General features: G+C 36.5%; 1 pseudogene; it reads left to right on the top strand.

The window, feature by feature from the left end:
* The first annotated feature begins 7,115 nt into the window (after positions 1-7,115).
* Positions 7,116-16,430, top strand: LOC103210063 (annotated as a pseudogene).
* Positions 16,431-16,730: the final 300 nt, after the last annotated feature.

Below are 16,730 nucleotides of genomic sequence, written 5' to 3'. Positions count from 1 at the left end.
GTTATATTTAACAGTGTATTTACCTAATATTTTATAATTTGTTTAAGATTCCTGGATATTACCAACTCAGTATGGGGCTCCAAAAATATCAAAAACAGAGATTACCATTCTGTTCCAACTCAAATTAGAGGATTATATATGCCATGTATAAATCACAAATATGAATTACAAAGTCCACTATGAATAATAAGAAAAAAAAAAAAGAATCTGTATGGCAGTCAGCATGTAAGTGGGCAGGTATTGACCCATTTTTGTGCATAATAGAATTTGTTCTTCTTAGATTAGCATCTCAATTATGCATTTTGATGGAATCATTAAATATTTAAAATGAAGTTGCCAACACCCTTCATGCTTCATGCAGATTGATCATTGTAATAGAAAATAATTTTCAGGAAAACATCACTTGTACATCCAAAAAAAAAAAAAGTAATCCAAAATGTTTTTTATTGCTTTAATGTACGCTGGCTTTTAATGTTTCATCTTATCTAGTTATTTATTATACTTGTTGATTTGTGATGTGTCTGATTATATTAGCTGAGAATTATGCTTTAGAATTGGAGTATGTGTATTTAAACCCTAGATTAACTCTCCTTGAAAGACTGGCATTGAGCAAGTCATTTATGTTCCTTGTGGTTCTTTTTGCTCACCTACAAAATAATGACATTATTATTATCATGATCTTTTTGGGAGCATTAAATACTCTACTTATATAAAGAACTTAAGACATCACTTGGCACATGGAATTTAGTAAACGTTTGATATTAGTATCCATCTGTTATTATTTAAATTGTTAACTATGAAAATTGTATTTTTATTATATATCTGTATTTTTTAATTTGTTTTAACTTTTATTGTGGTGAATACGTGCACAGTAAGACATTCACCAACAGAACAACTTCCACATTTACAGCTTAGGGACATTAATGATATTTTTCATGTTGTGCCACAGTTGTAGCTATCCTTCTACAAAACATCCCACCACCATTACCATAGACTCAGTGCCCCATGAAAAAAAGTGTTCCTTTTCCCCGTTCCTCCTACTCATTTTCAAGCTGAAAGAACTGAATAAATAAATAAGCCTCAAGTTGCAATATTGAGAGATTCTACGGGCAAAATATTGAATGATACAGAAAACATCAAAAGAAAATGGAGTGAATAAAAAGTCACTGTACAAAAAAAATTGGTCCATTTTCATCCATTTCAGGAGGTAGCATATGATCAAGAACCAATGGTATTGAAGGAAGAAGTTGAAGCTGCAATGAAGGAAGTGATGAATAACAAGACTTCAGGAATTGATGGAACACCCGTTGAGATATTTCAATGAATGGATGTCATGCTGGAGGCATTCACTTGGCTATGCCAAGAGATTTGGGAGATAACTACCTGGTCAACAGACTGGAAGAGATCCATATTTGTACCCATTCCAAAGAAAGGTGATCCCACACAATGTGGAAATTATCAAACAGTAGAATTATTATTACAAGCAAATAAAATCTTACTGAAGATAATTCAAGAATGGTTACAGCAGTATATCAACAGAGAACTTCCAGAAATGCAAGCTGGATTAAGAAGAGGATATGGAACCAAGGATGTCATTGCTGATGTCAAATGGATCTTGGCTCAAAGCAAAGAATACCAGAATTCCAGAAAGATGTTTACTTGTGTTTTGTTGACTATGCAAAAGCATTTGATTGTGTGGATCATAACAAATTATGGATAACATTGAGGAGAATGGGAATTCTGGAACACTTAATTGTACTCATGAGGAATATGTACATAGACCAGGAGGCTGTTGTTCAAATAGAACAAGGGGACACTGCATGGTTTAAAAGCAAGAAGGGAGTGTGTTACTGTTGTATCCTTTCATCATACTTATTCAATCTGTCTGCTGAGAAAATAATCTGAGAAACTGGACTATATGAAGAAGAATGTGGCATCAGGATTGGAGGAAGACTCATTAACAACCTCTGTTATAAAGATGACACACTTTGTTCACTGAAAATGAGGATGGCTTGAAACATTCATAGATGAAGATAGAAGACTACAGTCTGCAATATGGATTACACCTCAACATAAAGAAAACAAAAAAAATCTTCATAACAGGACAAAAAAATAAAACAGCATCAGTATTGCAGGAAGAATCATTAACAACCTGCAATACACTGACAACACAAGTTTGCTTGCTGAAAGTGAGGATGACTTGAAGCACTTACTGATCAAGATTGAAGACTACAGTCTACAGTATGGATTACACCTCAATATAAAAAAAACAAAAATCCTCACAACTGAACATATAAGCAGCATCACGATAAATGGAGAAAAGATAGAAGTTGTCAAAGAATTCATATTACTTGTTTCTACCATCAACACAAATGGTAGCAGCAATCAGGACATCAAACTACATATAGCAATGGGCAAATTGTCTGCAAAAAAAAAAAAAAAAAACTCTTTCAAGTACTGAAGAGCAAAGATGTCTCCTTGAGGACTAAGGTGTGTCTGACACAAGCCATGTTATTTTCAATTGCCTCGCATGTATGTGAGAGCTGAACAACGAATAAGGAAAATTGTAGAACAATTGATGTTTTTGAGTTGAGGTGCTGGTGAAGAATGCTGAAAGTACCATGGACTGTTAAAAAGAACTAACAAATCTGTCCTGGGGGAAGCACAGCCAGAATGCTCCTTGGAAGTGAGAATGGCCAGACTTTCTCACATCTGCTTTGGTCATGTGGTAAGAAAGAACCATTGCTTGGAGAAGGATATCATGCTTGGTAGGGTGGAGGGTCAAAGAAAGAGGGAAAGGCCCTCAACAAGATGGATTGACACATGGCTGCAGTGGTGGGCTAAAGTATAGCAAGTATCATGGAGTTGGCATGGGACTGGGCAGTGTTTTGTTCTACTGTGCATAGGGTTGCTGTGAGTCAGAGACAACTTGACGCCACCTAACATCAATAACCTACCCCTGGTAACCACTAATAATTTTTTATTTCTATATAAGGATATTTTTGTTTTTTTTCAACCTATCTAGGAATTTAGCCTCCCTTCTCCTCCCATCCCTGGTAACCAACGAAGAAAGTTTCCTTCCATGTATAAATCTTTTCTTTATTTTTTATGATAGTGGACTAATACGATATTTGTCCTGTGATTGACTTGTTTCACTCACCATAATGTCCTCCAGGTTCATCCACACTATGTGGTATTTTGCAGAGCCTACATTATTCTTTAGGGTTCTACAGTTTCCATCTCTTTGCTATTGTGAATAGTCCTGAAGTGAACAGGGGTGCACATATATTGGTTTGTGTCCTCCCTCTCACTTCTTTAGGATATATACCTAGTAAGAGGATTTCTGGATCAAATGATATTTCTATTTCCAACATTTTATGGAATCATCATACAGATTTCCATAGTGGTTGTAAATTTTTCAATCCTACCAGAAGTGTAATAGAGTCCCAATCTCTCCACATCCTTGCCAGTATTTGTCTTGTTGATCTTTTCTGTTAATGCTGGGGTAAGAATGTATCTCATTCTTGGTTAGATTTTCATCTCTTTAATAATACCTAATGGTTGCAAACATTACTTCATGTGTTTGCTGACTGCCTAAGCATCTTCTTTTGTGAAGTGTCTGTTCATGACTTATGCCCATTTTTCAGTTAGACTGTTTGTCTTTTTATTGATAAGGTCTTGGAGTTTTCTATAAATCTTAGAGATAAGTCCCATGTCTTATATGTCATTGCCAAGTTTTTTTTTTTTTTTTTTTCCCTTTTTATAGGTTCTCTTTTTACTCTTCTGGAGATGTCTTTTGTTGCACATGAAAATTTAATTTTTAGAAGGTCCCATTCATCTAGTTGATCTTCTGTTGTTTGTGAATCTTTCTTTGTTATGCTGTCTGATAGTTTGTTATGCCATGAATTAGGGTCCCTAAGTTTGCCAATATTTTTTCTTTGATGAACTATATACTTTTAGGTTTCACATTTAAGTCTTTGATCCATCTGGAGTGTGTTTTTCTGTATGGTGTGAGGAATGGATCTTGTTTAATTTTTCTGCAAATGGATATCCAGTTTTATTAGGATAATTTGTGAAAAAGACTATCTCTAACCCATTAGATGGATTTCAGCTGACCATAAGTAGATGGATTGATGTCTGTGATCTCAATTCAGCTTCACTGGTCTATGTGTCTGTCATTGTACCAATACCAGGCTGTTTTTACAACTGTGGCTGTGTAATAGGTTTTGAGATCTGAGTATGTGAGAGCTCTTTGTTCTTCTTCATCAGTAGTGCTTTGCTTATCCCAGGTCTTTTTCCTTTCCACATAAAATAGGTGATTAATTTTTACATCTCTTCAAAGAATTTTAATGGGATTTGGATTGGGATTGCATTGAATGTTTAGATTGCTTCAGGTAGTATTGACATTTTCACAATGTTCAATCTTCCTCACCATGAGCATAGTATGTTCTTACATTTATGTAGATTTCTTATAGTTTCTTGAAGTAGTGGGTTATAATTTATTCATATAGGTCTTTTGTTTCCTGGAAGATTTATTTCTTGGAAGATTTATTCCCTTATCTTTTTGGTAGTTGATGTAAATGGTGTTTATTTCCTTATTTCCTTTTCAGAGACCTCTTTGCTGGTGTAGAGGAACCCAACTGATTTTTGTATGTTGATCTTACATCCTGCCACTAGGTTAAATCTTTCAATAAGTTCCAGTAATTTTCTTGCTTAGTCTCTTGGGTTTTCTCTCTATACAATCATATCATCTGAACATAGTGATAGTTTTACTTCTTTCTTACCAACATGGATGTCTTTGTTTTCCTTTTATTGCCCTGGCTAAGACTTCCAATACAATGTTAAATAGAAGTTGAGATAGAGGGCATCCATGTCTGGTTACTGTTCTCAAGTGGTTTGGTTTCAGTCTTTTCTCCATTGAGATTAATGTTGGTTGTTGGTTTTGCATATAAACCCTTTATTATGTTGAGAAATTTCCCTTCTATTCTTATTTTTCTGAGAGTTTTCATCAGGAATCGATGTTGGAATTTATCAAATGTCTTTTCTGCATCTAATGATATATGATCATGTGACTCTTTTCCTTTATTTCACTTATGTGATGGACTACGTTGATTGTTTTTTTTTTTTCTAATGCTGAGCCATCATTGCATACCTGGTATGAATCTTACTTGGTCATGATGTATTATTTTCTTGATATGTTGTCGGAGTCTATTGGCTGGGATTTTGTTGAAGACTTTTGCATTCATGAGGGATACTTATCTGTAGTTTTCTTTTCTTTGTCTTTACCAGGTTTTAGTATCAAGGTTATGCTTGTTTCATAAAATGAATTTGGGAGGATTACATCCTTTTCTATGTTCTGGAATAGTTTGATTTGTACTGGTGTCAACTTTTCTCTGAATGATTGGTAGATTTCTCCAATGAAACCATCTGGGCCAGGGCTTTTTTGCTGTTAGTAACTTCTTTATGACTTGTTCAATTTCTTCTTCTTTTATGAGTCTGTTCAATTTTCCTACCTCAGTCTGTGTTAGTTTAGGTAAGTAGTGTGTTTCCAGAAATCTGCCTGTTTCTTTGGGGTTTTCAAATTTGTTGGAGTACAGTTCTCTGTAGTATTCTTATACTATTCTTTTTACTTCTATTGTTTCTGTTGTGATGTTAACCCATTTCATTTCTTATTCATGTTATTTGTATTCTCTCCCTCTTTTCCTTTGTTAAATTTGCCAGTGGTTTGTCAATTTTATTAATCTTTTCAAAGAACCAACTTTTAATCTTGTTGATTTTTTTTTATTCTCTATTCCATTTTCTGTTTCATTTATTTTTACTCAAATCTTTATTATTTCTTTTCTTCTGGTGACTGTAGGCTTTTATTGCTGTTCTTTTTCTAATTGATGGAGAGGTTCTTTTAAGGTATTGATCTTGGCTCTTTTTTATTTTTTTTGACACGTGCATCTATTGCCATAAATGGCACACTGATCGCTGCTTTTGCTGTGTCCCAAAGATTTTCCTATTTTATGTTTTCTTTCTTGCTTTAAGAAATTTTATAATTTCATTTTTTATTTCTTCTAACACTCAGTCAGCTTTGAGGAATGTCTTATCCGGTTTCCAAGGATTTGCTTTTTTTGTATTGATCTTCCTATTGTTGATTTCTAATTTTATTGAATTGTGATCTGAGAAGATTCCTCACACTATCTCAATTTTTAAATTTATTGAGGCTTGCTTTGTGGCCTAACATATGATCTATCCTGGAGAAGGCTCCCTGTGTGCTGGAAAAGAATGTGTACTTTGCTGTTGTTGAGTGAAATGCTCTGCAGATGTCTATAAAGTCAATTTGGTTGCTCGTATTGGTATGTTCTTTCGCGTCTTGCTGAGTTTCTTTCCAGTTGTTCTATCTTTTATTGAAAATGGTTTATTAACTTCTCCAACTATTACTATGAAGTCATCATTTGCCCTCTCAATTCTGTTAAAGTCTGCGTTGTGTATTTTGGGGCTTTTTCATTGGGTGCTTAAATGTTTATTATAGTTATGTCCTCTTGTTCAAGTGATCCTTTAGTCATTATATAATGTCCTTCCTTGTCTTCTATGGTCGTTTTTGTCTTAAAGTAGATTGCCTAATCTTCTTTCTGAGGAGTGGCTAGTGGGTTTGAACCACCAGTCTTCTATTTAGCTTTCAAATGCCTTTGGCACTATGCCACCAGAGCTCCCCAATCCAGTGAAGGTACACAAATATAATTCTTTTGACTTCTTTATCAGGGAGGTCCAATGATGCTTCTTCTTCAGGGATGTTTTCTGGGTTAATATCCTAGTCCCTTGTTTCTACTACTTTATCTTGTGTTTTTGTGTATACTATGATGGTCTCTTGTCTCTCAGACTTTGCAGGGTTGTTGTATTTATGTTTAATTTGTAGTTGTATACTTGTGTCATTTGTGCAAGATATTTTTTGTCCTTTATTTTGTTTTGATGTGTCTGTGTGAGTAAGGTATTGTGTTCTTGTATTCACTAGTTGTTAGCACTTAAGAAATTACCATCTGTCTCCTTGTGGGTATGATAGACAATGAGAATGTGTGCACAGATCTCTATTAGCTACTCATAAAAAGAAGTTGATGTGAGTTTAGCTGGTAATGGCCATCATCTATTGTCGGTCAGTTGGTGCAAAAGTAAGTAGTGTCCCTCACTCAGTAAGTGGGGCTGCAGGCGGCACAGGTATGATTGGGTTGTGTGGGAATGGTTGCTGTCTTCCATGTAATTAGACAAAAAAATAAAATTAAGTGAAAATAAATACCAAAAAGAAGAAAAAAAATAGAAAAAATCTCAAACTGCAGAAGCAAAGTGGAGCAATCACACACACACAATGCAATAAGTAAGAAGAAAAATTTGCAAAATATACTAAAGAAGGTTACAAGAAAAATAATGCAAAACAAGAAAGACAAAAATGTCACATTATCTGGGGAGAGAGGAATGAGAGAAAAGAATAAGAGTGAGAGAAGAGGGAAAAGTGCAAAGTTCAAAACAAGGATGGGAAGCAATAAAAAAAAAGGGGGGGAAACAAGGAAAAGGGGACAGAAGAAAAGGGTGAAAAAAAGAATCAGGGATGAAAAAGAGAAAAAAATAAATCAAGAGAAGAGGATGATAAAAAGAATAATGCAAAAACAGAACTGTGGAGGGCAGGGCATGGAACCCAGGCCCTACCAGGTCATAGACCAGGATGGAATCCCTGCAGGTCAAGACAGTGGGTGGAGGCAGGAGATGGCCACACCCATGTTCTCCAAGAGTTCATTGTTCACAAGAATACCAAAGGGAATGTTTTACCCCTCTAGTTGTCAGTACCTCCACTGCAGTTGCCCTTGTTTTTCTCAGCATGTTGACCCCACTCCCAATTTGCAATCCAAGCAAGAATGCCATATGCACAAACTCAAAATGGTTCACCTGTTGCTTGCAAACATCCAAAATGGCTACACCCTCAGGGGAGCCACTGGCAGTCCACCGATGCACTTGTCCCCTTCCTTGCTGTTCTCCCTTCCGGTCATCAGGCACCAATGCAGTCCTTGCCCATGCAGCTTTTGTGAGCAGAGCCAATTCTTAGGTTGCTATTGGGAAATATTCAAAATGGCCGTACCCTCAGGACAGTCAGCCAGCAGTCTGCAGCTCCTTTTTTTCTCCTTACTCACTGTTTCATTCAGGTTCTCCTACTAGTTGGTATTTAATTCACTTCTTTATCCTTCCCTTCAACACTTAGGGTTCTAGGATCATCTTCTGTATCAGTTTCAATTTATTTCTCATTACTTTGTTGCAGAGCGTCTCTGTGGCTTGTCTACCTGTTCTGCAATCTTGCTGGAACTCCCATTTTTATTAAATATCTATATTTTTAAAGAGCTCTGGTGGAGCAGTTGTTAAATATTAGCTGTTGCCCAATATGTCACTGGTTTGAAACCACCAGCCACTCTGTGGGAAAAAAGATGAGGCAGTCTACTTCTATAAAGATTTGCGGTCCTGGAAACCCTGCTTTCTCCTATACGGTCACTATGATTCAGAGTTGACTAAATGGCAGTGACTATATTTCTTTCCATGCTGAATTCAATGTATGTGTTTTATTATATCAGTCTCTTACACAGCCATTATGTTGTATTTTAAACATTCTGCATTTATGCTTTTTTCTTCTTCATCTACTTAGAGAAGCCATTTCAATTCTGTTAGGTTTGACAGTAATTTCTTGAGTTATAGGTAAAACATATTAAAAAAATGATAAGGGCATGATTTTGAGGATATTGAATTGTACTATAGGAGATGGACAAATAAACATATCATTTCAATATCTGATATTTCAATCTTATAATAATAAAAAAGGATTTATTGAGAATGATGAGGTCACTGGTGATCTGAGATTCATGTAGCTACAGCACTGTCCAGGAAGAAATGTCTAGCAGAATGGTCATATTGAGAATCTGAATCTTGATAGATCAAAACTAGCCATATTTATTTTAATAGCATTAGTTGATAGCAATACTGTATATAATACTCTCTTATTTCCAGAAATTATGATTTTCCTTCTAATTTACATCTTTGTTCCCATGACATAGTGCCTTATGGTTTGCAATTAATGTATTTGAAATAAGAATACCAATTAAAAACAAAACCAAAAAATAATAAAGCATACATCCTAGGTTCATTAACTCAGATACAGTAAAAAAAAAAAAGTAACTGTCATGTTGTTTTTATTTTTGTGGGGGTGGGGAAGTGAGAGATTTTTTTTTTATTACAAAAAATTTCCAGCATATTGAAAACCCAATTTTCCTCCAGTCAATTATGACTTATAGTAACACTTCAGAGCAGAATAGAACTGCCCAAAATCATTTTCAAAGCTGTTATCTTTACAGAAGCAGAATGCCACATCTTATTTCGGCAGAGCAGCTGGTGAGTTCTAACTGCCAACCTTTTTGGCTTGCACTCGAGGATTAACCACTGCACCACAATGGCTTATCAGATATATATAAATGTGCAGATAATAGTATTCTAACTGTCAAAGGTTGTTGATCATCCTTTTACATGATTATTTGCAGTATAAGCCGGGCTGGTGCAATGGTTAATGTGCTCAGCTGCTAATCGAAACATTGGCAATTTGAACCTACCAGAGGCTCTGGAGAAGGAAAGACTAGACAATCTGTTCCCTTAAATATCACAGCTTAGTTAACCTTATAGGAACTCTGGTGGTGTAGGGATTAAAGCATTTGGCTGCTAACCAAAAGTGTGGTTCTTGGAACCCACCGGCTCCTATGTAGAAGAAAAATGAGGCAGTCTGTTTCCACAAATATTTAAGGTCTTGGAGACCCAGTGGGGGTTGATATGAGTTGGAATCGATTCAATGACAGTGAGTTTTGCCCATAAGGAATAGTTCTACTTTATCCTTTAAGCTTTCTGTGAGTCAGAATCTCCTGGACTATTTCTGTTCAACCAGTGACGTTTCTGTTCAGACACATGCTCAAGTTTTGACTGCTAACCAGGAGGCTGGTTGTTCAAACCCACCAGCTAGTCCTCAGAAGGAAGTTTGAGCAATCTACTTCCATAGTGATACCACCTTGGAAACCCAAAGAGGGGCCGCTATGAGTCGGGTCTTACTCCTTGGCAGTGAGGATTTTTTTTTTTTTTTTTTTTTAATATATTATAGGTACAAGTTCTTCATATTTTCAATTTATAAATATGTTTGGAAATCTGAGGCTTGTCTTTTCAGTGCTTAAAAATGTCTCTGTATAGTGTCACTGTGGTTTCTTTAAATGCTCTTGGGAATTCACCAGAAACTACTTGGGCAGGGTATTTTCTTTTTTGGTCCATTCATATAAATTACCAAATTTGTGTGCACAGAGTTTATCATAGTGTTAAGGAATGAACTGTGTACTCCCAAAACTCACAGGTATGCATTGCTTACTTTCCTTTCAGAAAATGTCTATCTGCATGTATGTGCAAGATCCCATAATTTATAATTTTTTTAAGGGAAAACAGCTTTTTTTGTTTCTTATTTTCCCCTAATTTTCTTTTTATTATTCTGAGCATTCTCCTATATTTATTTTATATATTTTTAGTATGATTTGAGTGAAAGTTTACAGAGCAAATTGGTTTTCCATTTAACAGTTGGTACACATTTTGCTTTGTGACTAATTGCAATCCCCACAATGTGTCGGGGGCGGGGTAGCTCTCTTCCCATTTTCTCTCTGTGCTTACCATTTTTCTTCCTTCTTCGTTCCTATCTCTTCAACTTTCTAAACTTTATCCCTGGGCAAATGTTTCCTTTTTGATCTCATATGGTCAATTGCGCTAATGATTATGTACCTCCCTGATATTATCATTCACCTTGTAGGTCTATCATTTGGCTGAAAGTTGAGCCACGGGGATGAGTTCAGTTCCAGGATTGATGGTTTTCTAAGGGCCATAGTCTTTAGAGTTCCAACAGTCTCTATTTGACCTGTAAGAATGATCTTTTTAAGGATTTTAAGATTTGTTCACATTTTTTTCCCTGGACCTCTTATCATGATCCATTTCACAGTGGTCAGCAGTGGTAGCTGAACACCATCTATTTCTTCTGGTCTTCTACTTCTTTTTCATGGTCATGGAGGCTGGGGTTCACAAGTTTCATTAGTTCTGTGGACTAATTTTTTCTCACAACTTTTATTTACTTCGCTGTTCTTTGGTCCTGATGGAAAGAGACAAATTATCACACCTTAAACAACTAGTCACAAACTTTTAAGACCTCAGTCACTACTCACCAAACTAGAATGTAGGACATTGTCTTTGTGGACTGTTTTGACAATTGATCTTAATGATCCCTGAGACTAAAGTCCAGAGCTCAGTGACTCAATCTCTCTAGTTATTTGCTTATGAATAAAAAGTTTTCATAACTTTCCCCCCTGTATTCTCTACTATAATCATGGATATATTTGCAGACCCCAAACTCCCAGGGTGAATGAGGAGCAGGGCTCCAAGTTTCATCCCATACATGCAACACCTCCTCCTTCTCCTCCTGCCCTCATTCACCCAGAAGCCATGAAGTTTTTGATAGGTAAGTTTGTGTCAACTTGGCTGGATGACTGAGATTCAAAGTGGTTTAAGCAGTTGTGAGGTAGTCATTCCCAATGATGAGATTTGAAATAACGTAATCATGTCCATGATGAGATATGCTATGAGCAGCCAATTAGTTGAATGGGTGTTTCCTCAGGCATGTAGCCTGCTTTCAATATATATATAAGGAAGATTCTTGGTTTAATGACAGATACATAGACCAATGGAATAGAATTGAGACCCCAGTAATAGATCCATCTACCTACGGTCAGCTGATCTTTGACAAAGGGTCAAAATCCATTAAATAGGGAAGAAAATATTTGTTAAATAAATGGTGCTGGCAAAACTGGAAATCCATTTGCAGAAACATGAAACAAGATTTGTACCTCACACCATACACAAAAATGAACTCCAGATGGATCAAAGACTTAAATGTGAAACCTAAAACTATAGAGTTCCTCAAGGAAAAACTAGGGGCAAATTTAGGGGCCCTAATATATGGCATAAATAGAATATCAAGCATAACTCAAAAGGTACAAACAGCAGAAGAGAAACCAGATGATTGGAACCTTCTAAAAATTAAATTTTTATGTGCTTCCAAAGACTTCCCCAAAAGAGTCAAAAGAGAACCTACAGATTGGGAAAAAAATATTTGGTAATGACATATCTGCCAAAGGACTTACCTCTACAATTTATAGAAAACTCCAACATCTCAATAACAAAAAGACAAACAATCTAATTAAAAAATGGGTAGAAGACATGAATAGACACTTCACCAAGGAGGATATTCAAGCAGCTAACAAACATGAAGAAATGCTCATGATCATTATTTATTAGAGAGATGTAAATCAAAACAACAATGAGATACCATCTTGCTCCACACTAGTAGCAAAATTCAACAAGAAAGAAAGTAACAAATGCTGGTGAGGATGCGGAGAGATTGGGACTCTTTCATACACTGCTGGTGGGACTGTAAAATGGTACAACCATTGTGGAAAGCAGTATGGCAATTCCTTCAAAAGTTGGAACTAGAAATACCATTTAACATAGCTATTCCATTACTACGTATATAGCCTAAAGAAGTGAGAGGCATGACAAGAACAGACATATGCACATCCATGTTCATCGCAGCACTATTTACAATAGTCAAAAGATGGAAACAACCTAGGTGTCCATCAACTGAAGAATGGATATCCCAACTATGGTACATACACACAATGAAATACTATGCAACCCTAAAGAATAATGTAGAATCTGCAAAACACTGCATAACATGGATGAACTTGGAGGGCATTATGCTGAGTGAAATAAGTAAATCAGAAAAGGACAAATATTGTATTAACCCGTTATTGTAAAAGTCAAAGAAATGTTTATCTTTGGAAAGACATTTTCTTTGTTGGTTATCACGGGTGGGAGGGGAGGGGAGGGAACATTGTTAGATAGACAGAGATAAGTATTGATTTGGGTGAAGAGAAGGACAATGTGCCAAATGTGAGTGATCAATATAGTGGCATTGAGGAAGAGAAAGACATAGAGAGGTACATGGGAAGTACAGACAACAAAAATGAACACTTTTGCACATATAGTACAGTGTTGTCAGTGAAGGCAAACATGGGTATTTGGGTTGATAGATGGGTGGAAAGGCTGAACTATTAGGTACATCTATGAAGTGGCAGGGGGAGCTCTGGTAGCATAGTGCCTAAGGCACTTGACTGCTAATGAGAAGGCTGACAATTCAAAACCACCAGCCACTCCTCGGAAGGAAGATGGGACAATCTACTTCCATAGTGACACTGCCTCGGAAACCCAAGGAGGGGTCACTATGAGTAGGTTCCGACTCGATAGCACATAACAACAACAACATGAAGTGGGGAGTGTATCCAAGAACAGGTATAGGGTTGGCAGACAATGGTCCTATAAATTTATGTGTATGATCTGAATTCCCAGGTGTATAGTAGAGTTGACAAGGTTGTAGTCACTTCTTGATCACAGCCATCTACCCAGAGGGACTGAGTAGTTGAACCTGTGGGTTTGGGATCATAGTCGCAGAGGACATCAAGCTCAATTGGCATAACATACTACACAAAACATTGTTCCACTAATATAATTTTAATGTTAAATAAAAATGTCCTTCTATGAAATTTAATACTTTTACTATCTTGTTAGAAATATGAAATGTCTGAACTGTAACATATCATGTACTTCTTGGGAATTATTTCCTTCCCTACCACTGTGACCTTTTCTGTGTGCTATTGCTTAATGGGTTTTCTTTTCCATAATTTTTTAGTAACCTAGACTTTATACATAAAGCCTTAATAAAATGAGTTATCCCCTCACAGGTATCCCTCAAAACATACAGGAAAATTGAATTTATTTAAGATGATAAGTATAGATAATAATTATGTAGGGGTAAACCCTAAATTGTTTCTTTGAATCTAAAGATTTCTATTTCCTACTCAAAATAGTTGGATTTTGATTCCTTAGTACAACTTAATAATCTTTACTTTTTTATTAGAGTGATTAATTCATTCATACTAAATGAAAGTGTTAATATAGTCAATATTATCACTGTCATTTTGCCTTTCTTTTCTTTTCTCTTTTTTTTTTTTTTTTGGTCTTTAAGTCTTATTTTGTAACTCTTTTGTTCTTCCTTTACCATTCTTTTATTTGAGTGTGTGCTAAACAAGGAACCCTGTTGGCACAGTGGTTAAGCTCTTGACTGAAAGCTGAAAGGTCAGCAATTTAGACAAATCCTATCAGCTTGAATGGGAGAAAAGATCAGGCAGTCTGTTTCCATAAATATTTACAGCTTTGGAAAACCTGAGGGACACTTACATTTTATCCTAATTGGAAGTTGTGAAAGTGAAATGAAGTACATAAAGATTGCTATCATAGACATCAGTGAACTGAAATGGGCTGGATTTGCCATTCTGAATCAGACAATTGTATGATCTATTATGCTCAGAATGACAAATTGAAGAGGAATGACTTGGCATTTGTCATCACAAAGAATGTTTCAAGATCTATCCTGAAATACAATGCTGTCAAGGGAATAGTGCCTAAGGCTTTGACTCCTAATCAGAAGGCTGGAGATTCATATCCACCAGCCACTCATTGGAAAGAAGATTGGGAAATCTACTTCCTTAGAGATATTGTCTCAGAAACCCAAGGAGGGGTCACCATGAGTTGAATCAAGTTGACAGCAGTGAGTTTGGTTTTTTTACAAAGAAGAGTTGTTAATACTACTATTATTCAAATTAATGCAACAATCACTAAAGCCAAAGATGAAGAAATTGAAGATTTTTTCCAACTTCTGCAGTTTGGAATTGACCAAATAAGTGATCAAGATATGTTGATGATTACTGGTGATTTGAATGGAAAAGTTGGAAACAAAGAAGAATTAGCAGCAGCTAAAAAATATGGCCTTGGTGACAGAAATGCTGCCACAGATTGCATGATAGAATTTTGCAAGACTAACGACTACATTGCAAACAACAACAACATTGCAAATACCTTTTCTCAACAACATAAACGTTGGCTATATACATGGAATTTGGAAGATGAAATACACAGGAATCAGATTGACTAAATCTGTGAAACAAGGAGATGGAGAAGCTCAATATTTTCAGCCAAAACATGGCCAAGAGCTGACTGTGTAACAGACCATTTACTACTCATATGCAAGTTCCAGTTCAAGCTAAAGACAAGTAAAACAAGTCCCCAAGCGCCAAAATATGATCTTAATTATATCCTTCACAAATTTAGAACTCAAATAGGGTCTATGGGAACACATTTCAGCTCTCCAAGTCAACAGATCACCCAACCCTGGACAAAGTACTAGAGGCAGAGCCGGCAAAACTGAATCTGATTATGGATGAAATGAAACAGATTTTGATGCAAATGGCCCAAAAGGAGGTTCATTGGTGCATAAAGTGTTCTTGGACATTTTTATCAACGCACCCCCAAAACTGAGATCAGAAATGATCAAAGTTATCTGAGAAGCTGTGGTGACCTTGCATAAACTTATGATGGTGCCAGAGTGGCCATGCACTGCCTCTGTCATGGCACCCCTGAGGATAGGAAGGTGATTGTGAAAACTATGAAAACTTACATTGAAAAAGTGGCTAATGGCCCATTCTCCCGTTTGGTGTTGCTGGCAGCATTTGATTATATTGATGACACTAAGCACTTGAAGCAGATATTCATATTGGAAATTATCAGTTCCTTGTCAAAAATAGTAAATGACAAACGTGGAAAGAAGGTTCTATTGTATTTACTGAGCCTTAGAGATCCTGCACGTATGGTGTGAGAAATCAACGTTCTGCAAAAAGGAGATGGAAATGTTCACAGTAAGAAGGATACTGCGATCTACTAGCTTGAGCTCTTGGAGACCATCTCCCCAGCTTTGTTAAGCTATCTGGAAGGACACACCCAAGATACGGTGCTGGACAAGTCTATGTGGGTGCTGGTGACAAACATCCTGGAATATGCCCTTGGAGATACCCAGCCTGCCATGAATGCCATCTCCAGCTTGGCAGCAGGTGAGCTACATCCTGGTGGCCAGGATGGAGAGCTTCACATTTCAGAACATCCTGCAGGGCATCTCGTTGTGTAATGGCTCACAGAGCAAGATGGAAAGATGAAAAAGAGTGGAAGAGAATGTTCTTTTTTTTTTCCCAAACACCCAGAGAAAATGTTGTGATGAAGAACCTGAAGTCCTGGGCTGGTGTAAATTTGGGCACCATTATCCTCTCCAACCTTCTTCTGAGTTCTGATCAAAAAGTTGCAAGCAAAGTCAAAACTGGCCTGAAAAGCCTCATCCCCATATTGGAAAAGACAAAAGCACCAGTAAAGGAATAGAACTGCTTCTGGAAAAACTGTGCACATAGGTGGAAACTGTCAGGCCAAGGCAGCATTGCTCCTGCTGTGATCATAGGGCAAGAAGGAAAGAAGGAAGACTGTCCACCCTGCTGGTGACGTGGTGCTCTGTACATGTTTCTACTTTGTATGAGAATCTAATTATAAAGTGTTTTTTAGAAGTAAAAGAAGAAAAGAAATTTGGAAGACAGCTATCTGACCACCAGACTGGAAGAGATCCATCTTTGTATCCTTTCCAAAGAAAGATGATCCCACAGAATGTGAACATTACTGAATAATATCATTAATATCACATGCAAGTAAAATTTTGC

This window comes from Orycteropus afer, unplaced genomic scaffold (assembly GCF_000298275.1).
Source record: "Orycteropus afer afer isolate SDZICR_OR568_19922 unplaced genomic scaffold, OryAfe1.0 scaffold00568, whole genome shotgun sequence".
Classification (NCBI taxonomy): domain Eukaryota; kingdom Metazoa; phylum Chordata; class Mammalia; order Tubulidentata; family Orycteropodidae; genus Orycteropus; species Orycteropus afer.
This window is presented reverse-complemented; position numbering and strand designations above follow the sequence as displayed.